At 29.6% G+C, this 5,491-nt stretch overlaps 1 long non-coding RNA gene across 3 annotated transcripts; it reads right to left on the minus strand.

Moving 5' to 3' along the window:
• Window positions 1-214: 214 nt before the first annotated feature.
• LOC145306656 (uncharacterized) lies at window positions 215-2,849 on the minus strand. 3 transcript variants are annotated; one of them, XR_013875101.1, is made up of 4 exons: window positions 2,491-2,849; window positions 1,524-1,623; window positions 699-1,188; window positions 215-447 (listed from the first exon to the last, which is right to left on the minus strand). It is a non-coding gene; the product is annotated as an uncharacterized LOC145306656 (long non-coding RNA). The 3 variants fall into 3 exon arrangements; XR_013875100.1 differs by having other exon boundaries at window positions 215-471; XR_013875099.1 differs by having other exon boundaries at window positions 215-471; window positions 677-1,188.
• Between the last annotated feature and the right edge of the window lie 2,642 nt (window positions 2,850-5,491).

The following is a 5,491-nucleotide window of genomic DNA, read 5'->3' on the forward strand; positions in this document are numbered from 1 at the left end:
TAGATCATGTAGTATTATAAATATAAATAGGTGAAGAAACTTGATTGTATCAATGTAACACTGAAAAATAAAATTTTTTCCAGAGATGGTGAAAATTCAAAAGGTAAAATTCATGACGTGAAAATAATCCTTAACCTTCATGTTTCAAAGTTCATAATTCATCAACCAATAATTAAAAAGACAAAAACTCTTCTGTTTTATATGAAATAGGGTATATATTTTCAAAATAATTTATTAATTTAGAGAAACTCCAAAGTTGATTTTTGGCGAAATGTCCGGCCTTAGACCGCTGTGGGGGGGATGAAGGGTTTCTGTTTTAGTGCTGCACTTTAGGTTAGGTTATAGTGGGTACAGTGATAGGACACTAATTATTTTCATATTACTTTAAAAATATGCTCAATGGGCACTTTCAGGGAAAGCACCAATCCATCTATTTTAAATTACTTTCTATACAGGGGGAGGTAGGTTGTGCTAAAATTCCGTAAAAGTGTGAGATTTAAGGCTTAAAAACAGTAGTAGAACGATAATATTCACTAAATATGTGTATTCCTTATTGAAAAAAACTATAGACAAATTCTAATTGCCATTTAATCATTGATTACGAGATGGTTGCATTACCCCCCCCCCCCCCCCCTTTTATCGTGCTACTGCTGTTTTTAAGCCTTAAAACTCACACCTTTACGGAATTTTTGCACAACCTAACTCCCCCTTTCTTCTTTAATTTCATCAATACTTTAATGCAACTCTTTTAAAATAAAAAAGCTCGATTTAATTATTTAGTATGGCATCTTTTTCTTATAACATCATTTCAGACAATAACAAAATCGTAAATAGGAGGTTTTCTGTCTGTTTGCAGATGATATTAATATGAATAATGAACATGTTTTATAGGAAACTAATGTCTTATAATGACGAAAAAATCTAATATAAAGTATGAATTTTCTTTTTAAATTTTAACAGAAAAATAAATGTCTAAATTACCAAATGTTTTTTCAACAATAAACAAAATTTCTAAATCTTTGGCTTGAAAGAAAATTCTATAGATAGTACCAACAAATTTAAAAAATAAAGGCTAAAGCTCTGTTTTTGTGCTCGTATCAGTTGTAGCTGGGAAATAACCGGATTGTCTCCTGAATACCCAGAATAGAAAAGCCATAACTAATCCACGCAACATCAAAGATTTCATCACTAAAAAACAAAATAATGAAAGTTAGAAAGTTTAAACTTTAGGTATTTAAGCAAAGATTTAAGCATAACAATATTCAAACTAAAACTTTTTGTCCAAACTTTCCAGGAGATAAAATATTATTATGAATAGCACATAAAAAAAACGTAATTTGTTTCTATCTCAATTCTAAGTATCACTGAATCTAATTTTAAATTTTTGACAGTTTCATTTGCCCCCTTACTAAAAGAAGTTTTTGTGATAAAAGCAACTTTATGTTATGTCTATTTATCTAATCTTGACAAATTGACATTAATAAAACTATCCATTTGTTTCATTCATATGAAACAAGACTTACTTGCAAAAATCTTCTCCTTAGCTGTAGGTTGATATTTAAGTTGTTCCAGCAGAACATTTTCTTTAAATCTTTCTAACTCGGACATAAATTGGTTTTCTTCCTAAAAGACACAAAAATTCAATTAAGTATAAAATACACTAAAGTAATAGGTAATAAAAATAACCAAAGGCTTTCCTAAAAATTGTTAACTAAATTCTGTTATGCTCTTTTTAATGTATTTAGCCCTGATTCTATGAAGTTAGAATTCAGATTCACACGGATTGGTAAGCTTCACACACGACACAGCTGAGTGTATTCTATGATACATTGTAAGATGACTCGCAATATTCTCGTGGAAACTACTCCATTAATAAATCACCCTGGCCTAGAGATTTGGCAAGTGCCACCCTAATTAATTCTAAGAGTCACAGCCTCACAGGTACAGACACATGTACGTTAAAATCCAATTAATACTGTACTGCATGCCGGCTACGCTAAAGATGTAGATATACAATGCTTTTATACGCCATAGTAATCAAAATAAGAATCTCCAGAATCCTCATTATGTGGGGGGGGGGGGGCGGGGTGAAAATAATTAAACTACTTAAAGAAAATAGCCTAAAACCGGTCGTATGACGTACCACAGATATTGTTTTATTTTGAATTTAAGATGAATATTTATTATTATTAACTTTTCTTATCAAGATATTAAATACAAAATAAACAATATTGTATGCGGGTATCTACATAATATATCAATATTATCATTTGGGGAAAACTGTTTAAGTTAATTGATTGATAAATTACTATATATATTCCCCCCAAATAAACTTTGTAAAACTTTCCTAACTTTCGGGGGAAGAAATGGATTGTAGATTAATTGTCCTTTAAAATGATCTAATTTTTTAAATAGTTAATCTAACTTTCTCTCATAGTCATATATGAAGCGGGCAGGTTTTAAGTTATTTCATAATTACAAAATCCTTACCTCTTCTGTCTTTATTTCGTTTATAATAGCCATTTTTATTATTAAATTATTATATTATCTCTGAAATTAACAAATTCTATAACAGAAAACATATAAAAGCAAAGATTTAGACATTACTAAAAATCATTTCAAAAGATATTAAGTAAAACGACTTGTTTAATAAAAAATATGACTAATATCAACTTTAAAGCATAAAAATCATTAAACATATATTTTTATTAACAAAATTAAGCAAAATAATGATAAAAAACATTAGTTATTTAGCAAAGTGTACTATTTTCAATTAAAAACGTACTTTAAATTAAATAAAAGCGGAATAAACACGAATTGTTTTGTTGGGTAACGTAACGCTGTTGAATTTCAATCAATCAATCACATAATATCATAATTATCACCCGGCATTTTTTTATTATCAAATGTCGTCTTACATTTAAGAAACCCTTGAATCCATATAAGGAAAATGATTAAAATTCTTATTTCGTAGGGAGGGAGGAGACTTTTGGAACTTTTAATAAAACTGCATTGGTTGGTAGAAACTAGCAGTGCCCAAACTTACCAACCAAATAATTTTTATCTACAAAAGGTTTAATTTTGTTTTTTATTTTTGAGGATGTAAAATCTACATAAGCTGATATTCCATTTAAACTCTTCTGATTAAAGTGATTAAGAATTTAATTCACTACTTAAGTGATTTAGAAGGGGTTAATATAAGCAGCATTGAAAACCAATTTTCTAGTTTAGCCACCTAATTTGATTATTATGAAAAAAATAAAAAATTTTTTTTTTGACTATTTCTCTTTAATTTTTTTGTCAATAAAATAACGGGAAAAATTTAAGATTATTACTTATAAACAAAAAATCAAGAAAACTGCTGTTGTTGAAATCATTTGGTATAATATGGGCTTCCTTTAAGATATTGAAATAATGTGATAACATTATATCTTGCATAAGAGATAGTTTTTTAGTGATTCTTTATTGCGCTAAATATTATATGTCAAATTTGTCAGAGTTGACAAATTATGAAGGATTGAGTTAAGATTAAATAACATTTAAATTTTTCACACAAAATATGTACTTAGACAAGAGAATTGCAAATACCAATAAAGTATTTATCTTTAATCCCTTTTTATTTCCAGTGCATTAGAAATAAGAAGTTGCTAACTCCGCAATCAGCTGTTATGTCAAACGAAGTTTGAAATGTTTTTTATGTCATAAAAATGAAAATTTTAATCAATTTAAATTTTTTAAAATAACTTAATTTTATATGTAAAGTTCAAAAGCTTTATTTTCACCATCTATAAATGTAAAAAAATATGATTACTGTTATAACCATGAAGAAATATCAAATATTATGTCAAACGTTTTTTATATATTTATTTAGGTTCAATTTTTTTTTTTTAAATATATCCCTGTCATGCTAAAATTTATAATAGAGACATAAAACTGTAGACGTTTATATCATGTGTAGGCTCTGTAAATTTTTTTTATTTTAATTCCCTAAAAAGAGAAAATTATGTTTTAAAAAACATCTTTTAGCACCATAAGTCAATAACCAAAGTAAAAATATTAAAAATCTATCTCCTACAGTGGCGTGCGAAGCACTTTGTCTAGGGGGGGGGGGCATTTTGAAGATTTTGTAAAATTTTGCCCCCCCCCTAAATCAAAGTGCCCCGGGGGGGCACTTTGCTTTAGGGGGGGGCATTTTGATTATATATAATAATTTTAAATAAGGGCGTTTTAAGGGGTAGGATTATTTGATTATGGGCCTTCTAGTCCTTATCCCTTCTTCCCCATCCCTAATTCCCATTTATATCCCCCATCTCTTACCCCCCCATTATTTCTCCCCCATCCCTTCTCCCCACCCTGCAATGACCAAAGGGAGCTAGAAAGCAACTTCAAAAAAAAAGTACAGAAGATAATTTAACCTCCCCCCCCCCCCCACCACCACAAAACATTTTTTATGGGTGGAAGGGGATGTTATAAAATCTCAGCAGGTAGGATGAATAACCCCATTAAAAAAAATTTTGGGGGGGGGAGATAAAAACACTCATTTTGGAAATAATTTACCAAAAATTAACCTAATAAGTAAAACTGATTTTAAATATTTCTTTATTGTATGACAACAAGGATGACAACATCTTTAATTAGCAAAGCACAAAAAATCATTAACAAGAATACAGACTAGTAGATTTAAAGAGCACCTTTTGAAATAAATATGTATTTTAGGTAGAAAAAGTCACAAATCCTTTTTCCTGTATATTGTGTGATGACAGTCAAAGTAAATTACATACTGGATGCTCGAAACAGCGAGAAATATTATTTTTTTTAATATAATCCACAAAAAAATTTATCATACTATAAAAACCAAAGATATAAAGAACTATGTAAAAAATAAAAGAAATTACCTGTCCTTTCATCTACAGATATAAAAATCTCTTAGAAATATGGAAAACTTTGGGGTATAGTCTCTTTTGTGGCAACACCTCTTAAGGGCATTTTGTCGTATTTTCATAGTAGCTTTTAATAGGTTATTCTAGGTTAAGTTAGGTCAGGTGATTTCCCTGCAGGGTTAGGCAATTGGCCCCGCAGGAGCTATAAATAGGTGAAAATCTACTGTGAAAATACAACGAAATGCACCTTAAGAGGCAATGTCACAAAAGGGACTATACCCGAAATTTACAAAAATAGCCAAAAACGTCCTGAAAAGCAGTCCGACCTCCATGAATTTTTAATAGTTAATTATACTCCATAATGATGGGAATGTTAACATTAAGTTTTAGCCTTCTATCTTTAATTGCAGTTGAAAAAATCACATTTTCCCCTTAGCATTACGTACTGACAGCCATAGTGAATTATAGAGAAGCTAAAAAGTTATATCAACATATCCTACACTCTTTAAATGGCACTTTAAATCTGTGTTAATTTTTGATTAAGTGGTGTTTCCAAGGATTTTTAAGGGCGGTGCGTGAAGCGCACCTAAAAATATTTACTCCCCCTTTGA

This window comes from Acartia tonsa, chromosome 14 (genome assembly GCF_053477335.1).
Source record: "Acartia tonsa isolate MP-2025a chromosome 14, ASM5347733v1, whole genome shotgun sequence".
Taxonomy (NCBI): Eukaryota; Metazoa; Arthropoda; class Copepoda; order Calanoida; family Acartiidae; genus Acartia; species Acartia tonsa.